Source organism: Dasypus novemcinctus, chromosome 2 (genome assembly GCF_030445035.2).
Source record: "Dasypus novemcinctus isolate mDasNov1 chromosome 2, mDasNov1.1.hap2, whole genome shotgun sequence".
In the NCBI taxonomy this organism is placed as follows: domain Eukaryota; kingdom Metazoa; phylum Chordata; class Mammalia; order Cingulata; family Dasypodidae; genus Dasypus; species Dasypus novemcinctus.
The window spans coordinates 173611336-173633185 of record NC_080674.1 but is presented as its reverse complement, the minus strand read 5'-3'; positions in this window follow the sequence as shown (position 1 = coordinate 173633185).

Sequence of the window (21850 nt, the reverse complement as noted above, 5' to 3'; positions counted from 1 at the left end):
TCCATTTTGGAGCATATTAAATCTATTAGGTTGTGCAAATTATTTAAGTACTTAATGTAGTTCTCTTTGTTGTAGATTGCTACAAATTGCTGTGCAGTTTTGAGCAAGAAAATTTATAATCTCTCATTTCTGAGAGGGCTGCAGAAACATATTTCCTGTTCTGGAGGAAGAGAGACAAATAGAAGGGAAACCTTTGAGCAAGCCACTATAGGGTAAAGCTCCATTCTCTAATGGAATCAACGCATATTCAAACTGTATTCCTGAGTGACTGATGCAAATTCAGTACAGGGATAGATTTTATGTCATGTCTTCTTCAATTTAGTTCCTGATCTTTATTTACCTTCCTGTTTGTTTGAGTGTATCCTCAAGTAGGATTTTTTGTTAGTTTGCTTTTGGAGACTTTGTGCAGTTGAACATAACTTTATATTGCCAATATAGTTATAAGACAAGTGATCTAGATACTAAGTTAATGGGTCACTGCATTTTCCCCTCAAAAAATTTAATGTTAAACTTCAGGCAAGTTTAGTTTTTTTAAAAAAAGATTTTATTATTTATTTATTTCTCCCTATCCCCTCATTGTTTGTGCTTGCTGTGTCTGTTTGTCTTCCTTGTTTCTTTAGGAGGCACCAGGAACTGAACCTGGGATCTCTGATGTGGGAAATCTCTTGAGCCACCTCTGCTCCCTGCTTTGTTGTTTCTTTCATTATATTTTTTCCTCCCTGAGGCTCTTGTTGCACCATCTGGTTGCATCAGCTTGCTGTCTTCTTTAGGAGGCACTGGGAACATCTGCTCCCTGCTTCGTTGTGTCTATCATTATACTTTTTCTTCTTGTGCCTCTCGTTGCATCAGCTTGCCATGCTTGCCTATCATGCTAGTTTGCTGTCTTCTTTAGGAGGCACCTAGATCTGAATCAGCAACCTCCCATGTGATAGGTGGGAGCCCAGTTGCCTGAGCCACATCTATTTCCCCAGTTTAGTTTATATTCATTGTAGGTAACCTGTTTCCTTTTCCTTGCCTGAATGCTTTAAGGATTTTTAAAAATTCTTTTAAATCAAAGTAGTTTTTATTATGTGCCTGGATGTGGGTCTCTTTCAATTGATTTTTCTTGGCACATAATCTGTGCTTGCAAACTTCATTATCAGGTTTTCCTTTTTTTTTTTTTAACCAGGAAGCTCCAAGAATTGAACCCAGGTCCACCCGTATGGTAGGTGGAAGCCCAATCACTTGAGCCACATCTGCTTCCCTTTACTTTTTTTTTTTTTTTGACAAAGGAAATTTTCTTTGATTATGTCTTTATTAATGTTTTAACAGCAGAACTCTTCCCCTGTGATCTTTTGTAGGTACTGAGTTTACCTAGAGGTCGTAGTAATAACCTGATTCTTAATGACCCATGGAAATTTTATTGTCCATGTCATGTTTATCAGTTTGATATGGTTATGAATTCCAAAAATATATTGGATTATGTTTATATTCTGATCTGTACCTGGGCCTGATTGAGATAAGCTTAGGGCTTTAATTGGGCCACATCATTAGAGCAGATAAAAGGCATGGCAAAGGACAGAGTTGGGGGTTCTTAATGTTGGAGTTTTGATGTTGGAGTTTGATGCTGAAGTCTTAAGCTGGCATCCCAGGATGTAAGCACACAGAGGAAAGAGAAGCAAGCCCCAGGAAGAGAGGAAACTTGAACCCAGGGAAAAGCAAGACCCTGGAAGGGAGAAACCAGAACCCTCACAGACATCAGCAGCTTTCTTGCTCCAACACATGAAAATAGACTTTGGTGAGGGAAGTAACTTATGCTTCATGACCTGGTATCTGTAAGCTCCTACCCCCAATAAATACCCTTTATAAAAACCAACCAACTTCTGGTATTTTGCATCAGCACCCCTTTGGCTGTGTACTACACCATGGAACAATATGATGGTTTAAAAGAGTATTTTTAAACAAAGTATATATGGATTACAGAAACACCTTCTCCCCAGTGGACAGTTGGAGGAGGAGACTTATTTTTGGTCAATACTTTTTAAAGTTGTATTCTTTTTTACATAAATGGCCAATAGTACCTCTGGTGTTTTACAATCATTTCATAATTTCTGAATCAAGATTGGTCTCTTGCTACATAAGATCCCAATTTGAATAATTTTAATGATAAAGGAAATCCCTGGATTTCTGTAGGAGCAAGAAAACGATGGAGAGTGGTGATTAGCAATTGCTAAGACTAATTGAAAGAATAAAAGGAAATACAGAAGTCTGAGAATTTAAGGTATTCAGTTTTATCATGTCCAAATCTTAGGGAAGAATAAAAAAGTTATTACTTCTCTTCATAAATTTTGGCCTTTTTTCTTTTGTAACAAGCTCATACAACTGTAACAATACAGGTTAATAAATACTTTTTCCTAATTTTTCTGCTTTGTTGCTCTGGAACTGTATTTATATAATTCCTAATTTGACTCACCATTCTCTCTTCTCTGTATGTCATTTTCTCTCTCATAAAACTCATCATTTTGCCCTTTATTTAATCAGAAACATTTAATAGTAATGTAGGGCAGTATTCAATTTAATGTAAAACTAAGTAGAGTAGAAAAAGGAGAGCTCTTAAAGTAAACTCAAAATATTATATCAGACTTTAGAAAGAGTAACACATGATGCAGTCCTTTAAGGATGTTTAGGATTGAACAGACCAAGAGTGGACACCTAATAGTGATATTTAGGTAGATATCAAGTGGAAGAGATACTTGTTAAGGAGTGGTACGATCCATTTTAGTCATTTACTTAAAGATATTTTGTGAATGGCTTTCTTCTCTGGGCTGAGTACAAGGAGTCATATCTTCTGATTACTCAGGAGATGTCAGAGATTTTTGAGGAGAGGTGAAGCTGTCTAAGATGTGACTGGCAGCTGGATAACACTGTTTAGGTATGAATCAGGAAAAGGAGCAAGGAAAGAAGGCCAGTACTATTGAGCTTATGGGATTGGTAGTGAGTGCAAGATGAGGCTTATACTTATCAGTGCTCAGAGGCAGTCTGAAGTTTGAACCAGAAAGTCAAGGTAGAAATGGGGAAACCTGGGATGTTAGTAATCAGGATTAAGATCCAGGAATCCACAAAGTGAATCATGCTAGAGCTGCATGTCTGCAACATGAATGGTAAGATCTCTTATCCCTCATCCCCTGAATGATTTCAGAACGCTGACAGCCAAATTTATACCCCAGGTGGGAGGGACCTGCCAATACTAACAGTTGGGTCCTCCCAGCTAAATTGCCCAGTAGTTCCCCCACCTCCGGATTGTGATTCTAAAGCCACATGGATGTATTATTTTATTAATATTTAGAAAACACTAAGTGAAAAAGAATAACTTACAGCCTATTAAACCATCTACTTCTAACAAGAAGGAGGATAAAAAAATTTTGCCAAGTGGTAGGGGTGGGGTCTTAAGGCCCATGTAGGGGAATTTCCCAAGTGTATCTAATACAGATGTGTATATTGTCATTACAGAGATGGAACTCTGTTTCTTCAGATATGGTCTGATTAGAGTTAGTTTTGGGGAAATGGATTTAACTGCATAGGAAACTTGCTCAAATTTTATAAAACAAGTGTTGTAAGAGACAAAATCTGTGTTTATCAGAGTCTTTCTCACTGCTTCTCCTTTACTTTTGCATTTTTATCCCTGGCTGCAATGCTACTTCTAAAACCACATATATGTTTCATTCATTCATTCAAGAATTATTTTCTGTACTCCTTTATTGCACTGGGCACTATTCTGGGCAGTGATAATACAAAACTAACCTCATGTAGCTTACATTCAAAAGGGAAAGACTGACATAAACAAACACTAGGTTCTTTCTTCTCTTCCTTTTTATAAGAGTTGACATCCCCCCTCTTTTGTGGTCAAAAGCAGGGCATTGAGAGAATTACATTTTAACATTTTTTTTTTTTGATTGGGAAATTGTATTTGAAACCAAAATGAGAAATCCCAAGTGGAACTTTTCTACAGAAGTGTCAGCCCTTGAAGTGATCATGGAAAGCTAAGTGTTAGAGAAAACTGAGGAACTGAAAGAATGAGAAGAGTGAGTGGGCCATTTAGAGACACTGCATTAAGCTAAGCCACAAGCAAACAACTCAGAAAAAAAATCATGCAAATTTAATAAATACAGGCACAAATGTTCTCTGAAGTCTTTTTGTTCTATTTCTTGGCAATTTCCTTACCTTCATTGTTCAAGTCTTCTATTAGAGATGTGTATATAAATGTATATAGATGTGCATATTTTTCCCAAGAGCTCCTTTTCAGTCTGAATGTTCTTTTTTCTTTGTTCTCCTACACTTTCCTCTCCTCTTCCTCTCCCTTCTTTTAAAAGTACTCTATTTTTATTTCATGTATATTAGAGCTCATCTAATCTGTTGAGTATAACATGAGTAGTTTATTTGAAGTTTTATTCTCCCTGAAAAAGTATTTGTTTCCTACAAGCTGCTTTTATTTCTTTAAATCTTGTCTTTCATTGTGGCTTCCCACCCCCATGTTGGTGATCCTTGAGTGTCTGTTCATATGGATGAGTGGGGCAATAAATAGCTGATAGGATGCTCCTGAGTGCATGGGTAGAGATTCTTGAGTGTGGGCTCCATTATAGTTCAAGCTCAATAGTCCCTTTCATTGAGGAAATTCTTGATGGAGAATTCCTTTTTTTCCATTATCTCAACTTTCAACTATGCCTTTTGTTCTCCTTCCTGTCTTGCCTTATTTTCTCCAGAGGATATGCATCCTTTTTTCTGTGGAAGAAGTAGATGCATAGTAGGAGAGAGTATCTGGGGATGTATCTGTTTCTCAAAGTTCTCTAAGTGCTTCAATAGTCTTTCAAACAATCCTCTTGCTTACAATTTCACTTTCATGTCCATTCCCAGAGGGTCTCATGTTGTCAATTCCAGAACCTTTGTAGATTCTGCAAAGTACACTGGGTTTCTTCTTGACTTCTTCCACAGCTGGTTTAGGATTGAGCTTTCTTTAGGTTCTTTAGTCAGTTAAGACGCATACCACTTGCAAAATTTATGCTTCATTGCCTCTTTTGTAATTTATCATAGTGGTTTTGTGCCCTTTAAAATGTTCTTTCCTGCTGTGTCACTGTAGTTTTGGGAAGGAGTAAGTTAAATGGAAATTTACCTGGAACTTGCCCTTATTTAATTAAGTACTTAAAAATTATATCCAAAACTAAAAAGTCCATGAACTGACAATTCAAGCAATGCATCACTGTATTAGAGAAAATGTAGACATTTCTCTTCCCCTCTATCACATTCACCTCTTCTAAAGTGAACAGTACTACTTGATGATTATTTTTCCAGTCCTTCTCCTGTGCATTTACATTTATTTATTTACACATGTATAAATTTCAAAGAATAATTGGAACCATAGCAAACACAAGGTATATGAATTATTGTTTTGTTTGCTTGTTTTTTTAAAAAATTTGGCTATCCTTCCACATAAGACATAGACTTTTCCCATTCTTTGAATAGCTGGAGAGTGTTTTATAATTCATGCCATATTTTGTTTAATTTCATCTTTACTTAGGAATATTTAATTTGTTTTTACTTTTTCTCTATTGTAGCAATATATTGTAAACATATTTAAACAAACATTTAAATATATTTTTGAACATATATAAATTGCTTTAAGAAAATGCTTTGTGTTTCTTAATCTAGATCAGAGGGTTTCTAAACTTAATTCATTTTCATTCCATTTGAGTTTTGCCATACATACATTACATGATTACTATTATGTACTTTTTTCTAAAGATCTATTTATTTATTTCTCCCCTCCTCCCTCCATTGTCTGCTCTCTCTGTTCATTTTCTGTGTGTTCTTCTGTGTCTGCTTGTATTCTCATTAGGCAGTTCTGGGAACTGATCCTGGGACCTTCTGGAGTGGGAGAGAGGTGATCATTCTTTTGTACCACCTCAGCTCCCTGGTCTGCTGCATCTCTTATTGTCTCTCCTTTGTGTCTCTTTTTGTTGTTGTTGTTGTTGTTGCATCATCTTGCTGTTTCAGCTCTCTACTGGGCCAGCACTCCTGCGTGGGGCAGCACTCCTGCACTGGCAGCATTCTTTGTGTGGGGCAGCACTCTGCATGGGCCAGCTTGCCTTTACCCGGAGGCCCTGGGTATTAAACCCTGGAATGCCTATATGGTAGATGGGAGCCCAATTGCTTGAGCTACATCCACTTCCCTATTGTTATGTACTTATTATTTTTCTTTAAATTGTCTAATTTTAACTTTAAATTATTTTAAGTAGAGCCTTTATCTTATATATTTATTTATATAAATAGAAAATGAGTATCACTTGTCAAAATAGATGGTACTATTAATATAAAAGTACAAACTTAAGAAAAACAATATTACTGAATTCTAAATAGATGTAATTGCTTGCTCTTTTTGTTTAAAGGTATATTAATGAGTATTGAAGAGTTGTTACAGTTATGTTAGTACCAAATCAAAAACTTTCTACAAGTCTTCTAAAACTGAAAATTTAGAAATGGTAAATATATATTTCCTCTCAACAATTCAGTATTATCTAATCCTTTGTTCATGTGCCACTAATTATCAACTCATGTACTGTGATGGTTAATTTTATGTGTCAACTTGACTAGATTATTGTAGCAGTTTGATATGGTTATGAATTCCAAAAACAGATATTGGATTATGTTTGTAATCTGATCTGTACCTGGGTATGACTGAGTTACGACTAGGGCATTGAATCCCCACCCCTTGGTGGGAGGGGACTCACAGATGAAAGGCATGGCAAAGAACAGAGTTAGTGGTTTTTGATGTTGGAGTTTTGATGTTGGAATGTGATGCTGAAGCGGAACCCCAGGGAAAGAGACAGAGCCATTAGCCTGATAGTCTACAGCTGACCTTGTGGAGAGAGGCAAAGCCTAGAGAGCCCCATAGTCTACAGCTGACCTTGTGGAGGAAACAGAGGAGCTGAGTCCAGAGGAACCCAGGAAGCCTGAACCCTCATAGATGTTGGCAGCCATCTTGTTTTAACACATGGAAATAGACTTTGGTGAGGGAAGTAACTTATGATTTATGGCCTTGTAACTGTAAGTGCCTACCCCAAATAAATACCCTTTATAAAAACCAACCAATTTCTGGTATTTTGCATCTGTACCCCTTTGGCTGACTAATACAGTTATGCTGTCTGGTTTCGTTTGGTCAAATACTAGCCTTGTTAATACCATTGCTAGGTATATACCCAGAGGAGCTGAGATCAGTGGGGTGGACAGACATCTGCACAATTATGTTCATGGCAGTGCTGTTCATGATGGCCAGGGGTTGGAGGCAGCCCAGGTGTCTATCAGCCGATGACTGGATGAATGGATTGTGGAGTATGCACATGATGGAATATTATGCAGCAGTAAGAAGAAGTGAAGCTGTGGAGCATAAGACAACATGGATGAACCTGGAGGATGTTGTGTTGGGTGAAGCAAGCCAGACACAAAAGGACAAATACTGTATAATTGTGCTACTATGAACTAAATATATTATTTGAAATATAAATATATTATATGAAATATGAATATGGGTAAAATTGCATATATAAGACCATTTTTCTTTGAAACAACAAATGTGGGTTACTACTATAATACAAAATGTTAATATCAGACAAAAACATTATAGTGAAGTGAAGGAGAGCAGACACAGACTATTATATATTGTATGATTCCATTTATATAAAAAGTGAGTATAAATCAATTTATAAAGATGAAATTAGATTAGTGGTTATGTTGGGCTGAGGAAGGAATGCTAAGGGGTGAGGAGTCTTTCTTTTTGGAGTAATGAAATCATTCTAAAATTTTTGAGATGATGAAATGTACAATATTGTGATTATGCTAAAAGCCATTTATTATATACTTTGGATAGATCATATGATATGTGAATATATCTCAATAAAATAAGCAAATGCTTGTGCAAGAATAGCCAGAAATAGCACTAATGTGCAGCAGAGAAACAGGAGATTGAGAGTGAGGAATTTTCTTGTTTGTTTTTTGTTTATTATCATTATGATTGAAATAATGAAAATGCTCTAATAATGATTGAAGTGATGAATGCGCAACTATGTGATTATATCAAATGCAATTGATTGTACACTTTGGATGAATTGTATGCTTTATTAGTATGTATCAATAAAATTGATTAGTTTAAAAAAATGCTAGCTTGGTTGTTAAGTTAGAGGTGTTTTGTAGATTGGATTAGCATCTGCAATCAGTTGTCCTTAAGCAAAGATTACTCTCCCAGGGAGGGTGGCCCTCATCCAGTCAGTAGGAGCTCTTATCAGCAAGAGCTAAGGGTGAGGATTTCAGGTATCAGAAGGAATTCTGAGTCAAGACTACAACCTCCACTCCTTCCTAAGTTTGTGGAATGTGGACTCAAGAATTCAACATCACTCTCACCAGAATTTCCAGCTTCTGTTCTGCCTTACAAAGTTGGACTTGCTAGTCCCCCAATCGTGTGAGCTAATTCCTTATAATAAATCTCTTAATATGTATGTTTGTGAGTGTGTGTGTGTTTATCCTGTTGGTTCTCCTTCACTAGAGAACCCATGTACCGTAAGTGGGAAAATTCCCTTTCTAGTTCAGTAAGTAAACCACTGACAATATTATCTTCCTGCAATGCTGTTTACATCATGCCACTCTTTGCTCAAAGATTCTTTAGCTCTTCCTTGCCTAGGGAATCACATAAATATTCTAAGATGTAAGGTTCATCATCTGATCATAACCATTCTCCCCATGGGCTCTCCCTTGTTTGGACTGCCCTTTGAGTTTCTTTGGGATTACTGTGAACTCTCATTTGCTTTGTTGTGGCATTCCTGCTTTTATACCTTCCTTTGCATTCTGGTGATTGTGTCTTCTCTAACACATTATTCCTTCTTGTGGGCAAGACTTGTGTTTTTCATTCCATACTTGTTTATGTAGCTTCCTGATGCCCAGCATTGTGCCTTGTACATGGTAGATATTTCATCAAAATGAGGTATTTACTTACTTTCACACTGTATTATCACAGATTAAGCTTTTATTACACAAAAATTTTGTGAAGATTTGATTATCAAGCCATCTAAATTTCCATGGTAATTATGTCACAATTACAAGGTTCTTCTTTATAATATTGCAACATTAGAAAACACAATAAGAGGACAATTTAGTGGCAGTGGATACCTTTCTATTGAGTTTGAGTTCATGTTTGTCATATTTGCTTCCTTAATTTGAAAGCCTAAGCTCCTATAACTTTTTATGAACTTGCTGATTTCCATATTTCTGAGTTCCTTTTGGAACACATTTTATCTTAATAAGAATAACCCATCAAGCAAGGAAGCCAGCAGGCTCCTCATTATCATGCTCTGTATATAGGAGTTTATCTTTGGGCTGCTAAACCTGAATTCCACACTGTTCGACTTTAGAAAATTGATTGTTTTTAATGGGTGAGTTTGAGTGACAAAGGCAGAGAGCAAGCCATTGGCCTGTCCCTTCAGTTGACAGGATTAAATCTGAATGAATAAAGACGAGGGATGGGCTGTGGACTTTGGGGGAAAGTCTGCAGTACACACTGGCACTTCTGAGCTGCATTAATATTCCTTGCCTGCTGTACCAACTCTTTAAAATGCCATTTGCATTGACGATAGTATAATTGACATTGCTCCCTGAGGAGCTCAGAGGATTGTGGAGAACTGGAATCAAAGAGAATTCATCTCTCCTGAAGTTTCTTCTTAGCTACAAAATGCAGAGAGACAAAGATGTTTGTTACTGGTGGTATCATATTAATACAATTTATCTGTAACAATTTTCCCAGTAGCATTATCTTATAATTATCCCTTTTCTTTTCTTTTCTTTTCTTCTTTTCTTTTCTTTTCTTTTCTTTTCTTTTCTTTTCTTTTCTTTTCTTTTCTTTTCTTTTCATCTAATTGGTTTTCATCAGCATTTGTCTGGATGATTGATGTAATTTTTTTTTGCATTAATATCTAAGATTCTTCACGATCCATTTTCTCATATTGATTTCTTTTTAAAAAGTAAGACTTTTTGTAGTTCCAGCAATAACATAATGCCCCAAATACCCATGAGTGTGTGTCTCTGCTATGACAGAACAAGACTGAAATCATCAGAAATTAACATGACTTTTTAGAGGTCAAAGAATAACTATAATATAGAAAGACATACACAGAAATCAGTAAGTTTGGTTATGATGTATTCCCTAGATTTATACTGAATCAGTGTGTATTAGCAAATTTTGATAAATGTCATGTAGGCAATTGATTGATTAGTAATGGAAATAAGTGATTTCTAACTAGTATTTTATAGACGTTAAAATAGAAATAACTGATTTCTTATAGTGTTTTACTAAAGTTTACTAAACCTGGCAAAAGACTGTAGATAACCAATGTGGAAGCAGAAGCTAGATTCCTAATAGTAGCTTCTTACTCAGCACTTAAGAGGGTTTTTTTTTCTTTTTTTGGAAAACTGCCAGTAAAAAATCTTTTTTTTCTCTCCTTATCATGATACCTAGTGTTAGCAAACATAAACGGAGGCATGGAATTATCCCAAAGCGCCTTCTACATTATGCAAGAAAGATCAAAACATGTATACAGATATTTTGAGGTTGTTCACTTAATTGTGTTATATCTTTTTGAACTGTTAATCTATATGTGGTATATATGTGTCTTATAGCATGTTTGATTGCAAAAAAAAAGGGAGCTGTTCAATCTGCTTTAGGGATTTGCTGTAAACATGAGGGGAATCACAGAGAAGCCAACTTCAGAAAGTACAGGTGGGCTTCAAGGTGAATAGAAGGGACCGAAAACCTCCATTCAAACTGGCTATAGCAAAAGTTGGTGTTTTAGTTTATAAGGCTGCCTACAGCAATAGACCAGAAATGGATTGGCTTCTATAGTGGGGATTTATTAGCTTACAAGCTTACATTTCTGAGGTTGTAAAAATATCTGAATCAAGACATCATCAGGTGATGCTTTCTCCCTGAAGAGTAGCTGCTGGCAATCCTGGTCTCCTTTCTCACATGGCAAGGTACATGGAGGCATCTGCTGGTTTCTCCCTTCTCTTCTGGGCCTTGTTGCTTTCAGCTTCTGGCTTCTGTGCTTCTCTCTCTCTTTTTCTCTGTAGTCATCCCATTTATAAAGTACTCCAGGAAGAGGATTAAGACCCACCTTGGCCTATGCCCCAATTCAGTAACCTCATCAAATGGCCCTACTTACAATAGGTTTACCCCCACAGGAATGGATAAACTTTAAATACATAATTTTCTGAGATCTATAGAGCTTCAAATCATCACAGATGGATTGATTCACAAATCTAAAAAGTGTGGGAAAATCAGCATGACTGTATACAGTGCATTGACAGTGTCAGGAATTTTTCTCTGTCCTTAAAAACAAGCAGCTTTCTGTTGTCTAAGTTGGTTTCATTCTTAGGTAGTTTCTTTCCTCATGGAATCAAGGATATAATTCTGCTTTACACCTCAGCTCAGGATATAATTCCACTTTACATCTCAGTTCTTGGCAAACCTAGCAAAAGAGAGGTATTCCTTCTCCTAATAGTTCTTGCCAAAATTCTGGGCCTACCCCTCTCTCCTCCAATTGGGTCATGAGCTCTTGTCTAAACCAATAATTAAATGACCCTGTTTGACAAAGTCTATCTCATGCCTATCACTGAAGTGGTGGCAAAGGGGGCACTTAACCCCACCAGAACAAGCTGAGAGTAGGATAAGAATGATTCCCTAAAGGAACTCAGAGGTTGGCTACCAGAAGCAGGTACTGTAGATACTGTTGGTGCCTCTCCCAGATCCTATTATCAAGATAGGGCACCCATCCTCATCACAGCTGCTGTGAGTGTTGGTGCTGTTTTAGTTTCTAAAGGCTGCCAATGCAATATGCCAGAAAATTGTTGACTTTTATAATGGATTTTTATTAGGTTAAATGCTTACAGTTCTGAGGCTGTGTAAGTGTCCAGATGCTGTCTCACCAAGTTGCAGCTGTGGGGTGATTAGGCACATGGTGGTGTCATCTAAAGATGTTTTCTCTATGAGCTCAGCTATGGGGATCAAGCACGTGGCAGGGCACAATGCCAGTCCACTTATTTCTCTCCTCTCCTCTGAGCTTCCTGTCTTCAGCTTCAATCTGCTCCTTGGACCTAGCCTCTTTGGGGTTCCTTTCCATGCCTCTGTGCTCTGCTAATTCCAGCCTGTACCCTCCACGATCTCTCTTTCTGTCTTTTAGGCATTTTTTTTCTGCATCTGTGGCTTTTTAGCCTTCTGTTTATAAAGTACTCTAGTAAGAGGACTGAGACCCACCCTGATCCCTCAGTGGGTCACAGATTAAGAACCTACTTGCAAAAAATCCTACTTACAATGGGTCCACATCTACAGGAATGGATTCACTTTAAGAACATACTTTTCTGGGGTCCATGTAGCTTCAAACTGTCACAGTTGCTAACAGCTCAGAGCTGCTCCCTTCTCTAAATATTTGCCCTCAACGAAAGGAAGTGGCTCAGTCAGGAGGTAAACCACCCCCTGCCCAGCATTCTATGTCTAGTGACTGATTGATTCAAGGGACGAAGGCTGCCCTTTGCATCAAGGGTGGGTGTGGGGGACTATGACTTTGTGTTGAAAGTCATGCTTCCAAACTCCAGGGACAATGTATCCTTTATTAACTTCCCCCTCCCCATCCTGAGAACACACCCTCAATAAATAATTGTCTTCTCAGGGTCTGATGCTAGGCACCCTAAACTAAAGTAATTAGAAATGGATGCTGGACAGGGTCCATGACTCATCTACTCTAGACAAGACTGAGAATTTTTCTCCGTCTCTCAAGGGTTTCAAGGTATTTTTTTTTTTTTTAAAGATTTATTTATTTATTTAATTGCCCCCCCCTCCCCTGGTTGTCTGTTCTTGGTGTCTATTTGCTGCATCTTGTTTCTTTGTCTGCTTTTGTTTCTTTGTCCGCTTCTGTTGTCGTCAGCGGCACAGGAAGTGTGGGCGGCGCCATTCCTGGGCAGGCTGCTCTTTCTTTCCACGCTGGGCGGCTTTCCTCACGGGCGCACTCCCCCACGCGGGGGACACCCTTGCGTGGCACGGCACTCCTTGCGCGCATCAGCACTGCACATGGCCAGCTCCACACGGGTCAAGGAGGCCCGAGATTTGAACCGCGGACCTCCCATATGGTAGACGGACGCCCTAACCACTGGGCCAAAGTCCGTTTCCCTCAAGGTATTTTTAATCCTTTCTTTTTTCTGAATGTCCATCTCATTCTTCTCTCTGAAGATTGCTCTTTACTTGTCCAGTCTGTGGTTCTTAGTTTTCTTACTGATTCCAGTGCCTCTTCCTGACCTCTAACTATTGGGATGCTGGAATGCTCAGTCTTCAGTCCTTTTGCAACATCAACCCTCATCTCCTAAGTAATCTATCTAGTTATATGGTTTCAAATAGCTACTACTGATGACTCCCAAATTCATACCTCCAACTCCAATTTCCCTTTGAGTTCCAGACTCCAACTCAAACTGTGTATTTGACATTTCCAATTAGATATCTCACAAGTATCTCATACTTGAGCAAAATTTTGATTTCACCCTCCAGATCCATCTCTCCCAAATCTTTCTCATGATCAGAGAAAAACATTGTTCTGCTTGATCAAGTAGGTGGAGCACAGAGGATTTTTAGGGTAGTGAAACTCTTCTGTATGATACTGTAATGGTAGATACTTGACATTATGTCAAAACCCATAGAACTGTACAATGCAAAGAGTGAACCCTAATGTAAACTTTGGACTTTAGTTACTAATACTATATTAATATTGGTTCATCAATTGTCACAATGTACCACACTCATGCAAGATGTTAATAACAGGGGAAGCTGTGTACAGGGGAGAAAGTGAATATATTGGAACTCTCTGTACTATCTGCTCAATTTTCTGTAAACCTAAATTGCTCTAAAATTAAAGTCTACTAATTAAAAACAATATTCTGGCTGTTAGAGTGATCATATTGTAGCAAACATGGTGGCCAATCTGCTTACTCACTCTCTTGTGTTGGACTGAAACTGCCTCTTACAAAGCCATGTTTGTACGACATGTGGTAGGGCCTTCTGTTTCTTGGGCAGACAGAACTGACCAACCTAATCAAAGAAGGAAACTTTGAGAAGATTCTGCCTGTTTTTCTTATTTCATGGGATGGGAAATAGGTAACATAAGAGAAAGGAAGAACATGGGACAAGGTCATGTAGAAGCAATAGATGCATCCAGTAGAGCAGATGTTCTCAAGGTCAGCACTATTGACATTTTGGATTTGGATTGTCAGATGCTTAGTACCATCCTTGGCCTCTACCTACAAGATGCCAGTAGTAACCCCTAGTTGTGGCAATTAAAAACTGACTCCAGACTTTGCCAAATGTCTCTTGAGGGGGGCAAAATTGCCCTTAGATGAGAATGCCTGAAGTATAGGAAAGGAGATGTATGGATGTCAGGCTATCACCAAACACCCCAGCCCCTTATAGCCCTTCTTTCCGTGGTGGGTATATAACAAGGGGTGAAGGAAAAGTGGGAGTTTCCTGTCTAGCTCTTTTTAGAGAAAGCTGAGGATTCTATTTTATGGGACAAGGTGAGACTTTACTGGGAGAAAGAATGTAAGATGAAGGTATTTCTTTGAGGCATTCATCACAGATATTGAGGTATAGTTTATCCATTTCCATCCAAATGTCTGTTTGGCTAGATTCATCTTTCTAAACTGAGTTGTTAAAAGATTCAGGTATAAAACCCTATGCTATTCATTTAAAGTATCATACAAATATGGCAAGTAAACTGTCAGTTAATAGGAGTTTGTAATGTTTCAGCAAAAAGGGGATTATTATCTTTTGTTCACTGATTCTTATAGTAAATGTAGACAGTATCACTATTAATAGATATATCGGCAAATGAGGAATTTAGAAGTAATCAGCTCCACTCAATATTTGATCCCTTGTCTTTCTTTACATGCATTTCAGCCTGCTATTTATTTATCTTTGGTTTGATGGAAAGCAAAATAAAACAAAACAAAACCTCACATAACTCCATACCCAATTTCCACAGTATTGTCAATTCTATTCTTTAGTATCTCCATTGATTATTTTAATCTTTAATATAATTTGTTTCATTAATTTATTTCAATGGAATATATTTTCACATTATTATGTTTTTTTCCCCTTCACAATTTATTTTGCATTTGATTTGCTCCTCCCCTTTCATAAAGGTTAGATTTCCTGGCATCCTGTTGAGGACTGTTAAAAAATTCATAGAGCTTTTTCTTTTGTTTATATTAGTTAATCAACTTCAGAGTTATGCTCTTTTTCTGATTCTTCAGTATGATATTCCATTCTTAATGTTCTACAACACTTCAGTCATCCTTCTAGAATATTCTCTCTCTCTTTTTCAAACAATCCCCAAGCTGAGAGAGATTTATTCAGACTCAATATTTGCCAAATTAGGAGAGGATTATTTATTTATTTATTTAATATTTGCTAGGAGAGCATCATGTGTATTTCTCATGGTTCTGCTCCCTGCTTGTTAAATCCCTGTATCAAATTGATTACAAGAAGGTAGCTCATTTCCTGATGCCTTACATGTCACCACAGTCTTAATTAACAAATTATAGAAATGAACTTTTCCCCATCTGTACTATCTTGGTTTGTTAGTCCTTGAATTATGTAATATGTAAATAATATTAATCCAATTTAAGGAACTTTGAAATTTAAATTATGCAATTACAGAAACTAAGCCAACAGAACCAGTTTAAAGTCAAAAGAAAGTGGTTGTTTATAACTAATATTTCAAATAATTTAATGGAGCTAAAGTCCTAAACAAGTATAAGAGAATAAAGACATTATCTTGGACTTTGATATACCTCTGAGAGCATTTTGATCAACAATTTGTTAGCTTGAAGTTTTAAAAAAATATCCATCCCAGGAATGTAACTGAAGAAACAGTCTAGTCTAATTTAGAACTTTATTCTCTGTTTAAAGTTTTGAATAAGTTTTTAAAAAAACGTATTTGGACCATAAGCAAGGTTTTTAAAAAAATCACAAGTGCTCCTCTCTTTTACTTATGTTGATTATGTGTTTTTTGGATAGAAAGCAGAAAGGAGACTTTTTTCTTTAGTAAAATTCAAAGCATCTGTTCTCATAGATAGGGTATTTACAAATGAAGAGTATCACTGGAAGCAGTGAGACTTGATGAGGGGAAAAAAATATTTTATTTTTGTACTGTCACTGCTGTCAATTAACTCTGCAGAGAAAAGCTCAGAAGAAAGAAACAAAAGGACAAAGTCATTTACCTTTAAATGCTCAAAAGGTGCAGGTGCATCTGTGCATTGGTTTGCAAATCAAAGGAATTTTGCTCTTCCTACTCATTCTTTCAGACTTCCCTGAACAGGGGAAACAGTAATTTAGATAGAAATTTTAGAATCAATGAAAATTGGTGAGTGTGGGAGCTTGCACAATTAATTTTAGTTACATGGTCTTTTAATTCCAGGGTGTGTCCTATATACAGTGATATTTTAAATAATCCTTTTATGTTGTTCAGGGCAGATATATTTTTAAAGTGGCACCTCTATTAATCTTAGCTATATGCCTCTGAGGAAAAAAAATCACTGGAGCTATATTTTGAATGCTACCCATGCTGAACAATTGTTATAGAACATTAGTTTAAAATCTACATGGAGGGAAGTGGATTTGGGGCAACTGATAGAGCATCTGCCTACCACATGAGAGGTCCAGGGTTCAAACCCAGGGCTTCCTGACCCATGTGGTGAGCTGGCCCATGCGCAGTGCTGATGTGCACAAGGAGTGTTGTGCCATGCAGGGGCATCCCCTGCGTAGGGGAGCCCCACCCGCAAGAAGTGCTCCCCGTAAGGAGAGCCGCCCCATATGAAAAAAAACTCAGCCTGCCCAGGAATGGCACCGCACACACAGAGAGCTGACGCAACAAGATGATGCAACAAAAAGAGACACAGATTCCCGGTGCTGCTGACAAGAACGCAAGCGGACACAGAAGAGACACACAGTGAATGGGCACAGAACAGACAAAGGGGGGGTGGGGGAAGGGGTGGGAGAAATTAAAAAAGAAAAGATCAATGATCCAACCAAGAAATCAAAATTTTATATATATAAAGTCTTAATGTAGATGGAGACTTGACTCTTCTTTGCAAGTAGGAGAGGGACAAGGCAGTGAAGATAAAAAATGATGCTTCTTGCCTTGAATTTCTGTTATGGTATTGTAATGGTATATATGAAGGTGTAGAGGAAAACTCAGGAATCAAGGTAAGAAACTTTAAAAGAGGAGAAAATTATCTATAGAAATCACAGTGCCAAACAGCTAGATGGCTGTAATTATTTTTATTGTATTTATATGAGGTCAACACAGCACCAAATACTTCACATGCATTAGCTCACATTTCCTTCCAACAACTCTAATTATTATCCTAGTATCATGCCCACCTAATATTATCATCTTAAATTTATAGATGAAAAATCTGAGGCACAGAGAGGTTAAGAAATTTGCCTGAGTTCTCACCACTAGACTGGTGGAGCTAAGATTTGATCCTGTAGTCTGCGTCCCTAGACCTTACTTTTATCTTCTCTACTCTCATGCCTCCCGGTATAATACTGGTATCTCAGAATCACTTCAAAAGTGTATAACATATCCATTTCAGTGAATAAGTGGAATGATTATTTGCAAAAATCCAGGTGTGTGACACTATTTGAAGCAAAATGCTAATGGACTGTGGTGAGGCTCTATTGATTTTGTCTGCTCAGCGTCCCTCCCTCTTATTTTGGTACCAGCATACTGATTTTGCTTAGAGGCACTATCCCTTCCTCATCATATTTTTCATCATTAGCTCTGGCTAAGAGCCACAGGCTAGCCTGGTCAGATGCTTTCTTCTTGGATTTTGAGTCTTCTTGGGAGTGAAGTTGCAGTTTTTTTTTTATCCAGATGGGGGCATCTGGAGGAGAATAATTTGAACTCTTGCAATGAACTTTAATTCCTGAAGCTGCTCAGGTTTGAATGTTCTACTTCTGGCACTTTCGCTTTTCCTTCAATTTTGTCAACTGTTCCATGTTTTTCCAATATATTTGTTTCTGCCATAAGAAAACTAAATTCTGTTTATTTCTTTTTATCCTAATGGATTTCTTTTTCATCAGACTGACTAAGCGGGGTATGAGAGGGCTTCCGTTGAATCAGGTCAGTACACCATGATTATGGTTCATTTTGAAGGAAAGGTGTGCGGGAGATTTGGACCCATTGAGTTTTGCTGTTTGGATTTATAGGAACCTTGTGCTACCTTGAAAACAGTCATGTGCCGTTTTGTGTCAGAAAAGTAATTTTTTTTTTAAAGAGGAAATAAATTCTAGTTTCACTCGGAAACTCACTCTGTTCAGTAGAAATGAGCACAGACAAAAGGCTAAGAATGGAGTTATGGTATTAGATTGCTATTTTATAATGCCTTAAACCCTTCATGTCACATTTAATTTATCTCTTAAATGAGGAAAAAAATATTCTAACTAGACAGATGTAAAATAGCTTGAAATGGCTAAAATTTTTACATCCTGGGAGAAGGCAGATAGAGCTGTGTCATCTACTCCTTTCTTTTTTCCTGCTTGTCTCTTAATCACTGGCAACACTAATCTCACAATTTCTTGAGTCAACCAGATTGTTTCATGTATCTCAGCTTTTACACCTGTGATTTTCGTTGCTGGGAGTGCCCTTCTCCAATATGTCTGTCCAGCTAACTTTGCTCCAGCATTTTCTCTGTGACTGAGTTTCCTCCCTACTGTTCCAAGCCAGTTAATCACTTTGTCCCATCATGCAAATCTATATAAACTTATCTTATTAGAACATGTATTATACGGTATTTAAATCATTTATCTACATTTTTGTTTCAACATTGGATTATGGGCTTCCAGAAAACAGCCCTTACATTTTTCCATCTCTAGTATATTTTCTGATATGAAAAATGCTTAATAAATAATGCGCATGCCTTGGAAAAACTCCCAAGGAAATTTGTCATTTCAAGGAACTTTGTTAATGATGCTCTGTGATTTTTTTTTTAATTTTTAATTTTTAATTTTTTATTTATTTTATTTTATTTTATTTACTTTGTAATAATATTACATTAAAAATATATATATATGAGGTCCCATTGAACCCTACCTCCCCCACCCCACCTCTCCCCCCCCTCAGCAACACTCCCTCCCATCATCATGACACAGCCATTGATGCTCTGTGATTTGAAACGTCTTTGAAAATGCTAAAAACCATCCCATAAAGGGTATACTTTATAAATTATTTTTTCTTTGCCATGAATGCATTTTTGGATTTTGGCACTAAATGTTTATAAGTTGGAGCTCAATGATGGAAAATCATGTCTGCTTCCTGTGTAGTTCATGTCCTGAGGACTTGATGACTGTCACTTTTCCTGTGGATCTTTCTATATCTCCTACCTCTAAATCCCCAGAAATGTTATTAGTTGTGTTTTTTAAATAGACAATGCCACATCAAGTTAGAGCAGCAAGGGGAAAAAAAGAAAAAATAGCACATTTTATAAAAGCTTCCAAAAAATGGGCTATGAGATTGCTGGGAGCTATGTATCTATTAAAAGGGTGACTCAGTGGGTGGAGATTCACACAATAACTGAAAGAATATTGAATTCCCACCCTGGAGAGCTCTGCCGTATTCTCTAAGGGAACAACAACAATCCCTCAAGTGCAGGGGCAATGACTAGTGAAGGAGGATGGTTCATTGATGGGCCCTTGATATTGATGACTATGCTTATGAGCCTTTGCTCTTAAAATTGAAACTTATCCTAGTGTTATAGGGTGCCTAAGAGTTACCTCCTGAGAGCCTTCTTTTTGCTCAAATGTGGCCTCTTTCTAAGCCAAACTTGGCATATAAATGCATAACTTCCCCCCAGTGTGGGACATGACTCCTGGGGATGAATCTCCCTGGTACCAAGGGATTGCTACCAAGCACCAACTAGCAATGCAACTGGAAAAAGACCTCAAGTAAAAGAGGGGAAATGTAAAAACAAATGAGTTTATATGGCTAAGAGACTTCAAAGTGAGTTGGCAGGTCACCCCAGAGGTAATGCTTACACACATCTCTGCAAGATCTCATAGATAGCCAAAGTAGATCCTATCCCAAAGAGTGGGCTCCTAAAGGCTCTGGAGACATCCAAGTCCTGTAGTCAGGGCAGATAGCTCTGGAGTTGGTGCCTTGCCAGTGGGCCCTACTTTGAAGTTTACGCTCCTGAGAATGACAGAGTTGGGCTCAGTTATGGCTTTCCTACACATGACTCATCTGTCCCTTCTATTTGAACCTATAGTTGGTGCTGGAATTAGTAGGTGTATGTATAAGAGACTGATTAAATCTTAGGGCTGTCCATGTGCCAGCTGGGCCCTGAACCTCAGTGGAGTTGTAACACTTACTCTCCAGTTCATTGGACTCACCCAGGACAATTAACAAGGAGGTGAGGATGGACAACCACCACACCAAGGCAACAAGAAAGCCTACAACTGCAAGCAAGAGAGTCCTATCCATTGGCTGTATGGGACTGAAGCCCCCTCTCAATTAGAGGTGGAGTGGACATCACCATCCCAGAATCCTCAGGATTAGGGAATGAACTATGGACTAGAGTGGAGTTACCAGTATTCTACTATTGACTTATTGTGGTCCCAGGATTGAAAGAAATTACAACATTGATGTGGAGGCAGTGGCCACTGGAGGCTCTGAGGGCAGTGAGAGGGAAAAATGGGTATAATACAGGGGCATTTTTGGGGCTTGGAAATCATCCTGAATAGACATTGCAACAACAGATATAGGTCATTAATCTTTTGAGGTCTACAGTGATTTAGACAACATAATACTGTCCATACAGGAAAAGGCCTAACAATCATTCCATGAAGAATTCATAGGGATTCAAGCTAGACATATAGGTAGCAGGCAGAAATGGCAAACAAATCAACCACAATGTTTTCCTGTTTATCTCGTTACTTATGAATAATCAATATAAACCACTACAAAATCAATGTGGCTCTAGGAATCCTGTTGTTCCTGTCATAAATTAGCTGGTAAAATACCATATTTTGAACTTTACAAAGTCTCTGGTTTTATAAAGTGAGATTCAAATTTCCAAAACAAAAACCCAAAGCAAAAAAAAAAACCACACACACACACACAAAAAGTCGGTGTGATTGACAATGGAAACTTTATTAGTAAAGTTGTTGGAATTTATAACTTTATATCAAACTGGCTTTATTTCTTTTGGGGGATGGTGAAAGATTGCCCCTAAAGTCCTCCTTATGTTCTAACATCCTGAGTTTAGGAGGCACAGAAATATCTCAAGTAGCAAAATTGAAGACTGTAATGAGAGAATATTATTTTAGAAAAGATTTACATTTAGATGTGGTTAGAGACCTAGTATGTATCCACTCCTGGGATAGATTTTCCCTTTTATCTACTCTCTGTCTCCCATATACAAATGCATATACATATACAAATGGGGAACATTACTTTCCCTATGTATTAATTGATATTTTAGGGAGGAGAAATTTTTTTCCAAAGTTGCATAAGTTTGGAAAGCCGTGGCTTAAGTTTGAGCCAGTTTCTTCAGCACTGCATTTGATAATTTAGAGAAAGGTGAAGCTTTCAGCACAAAACTATTTGACCATGGACAGAGAATAGTCTATGGAGTACGCATAGCTGCTGCTCAGAGAAATGGCCTGATTCTTTCTGTTAAAATGATAAGTTCAGGCTAATGGCTATTGAATATTTTGTAGCCTTGCTAGCATCCATTC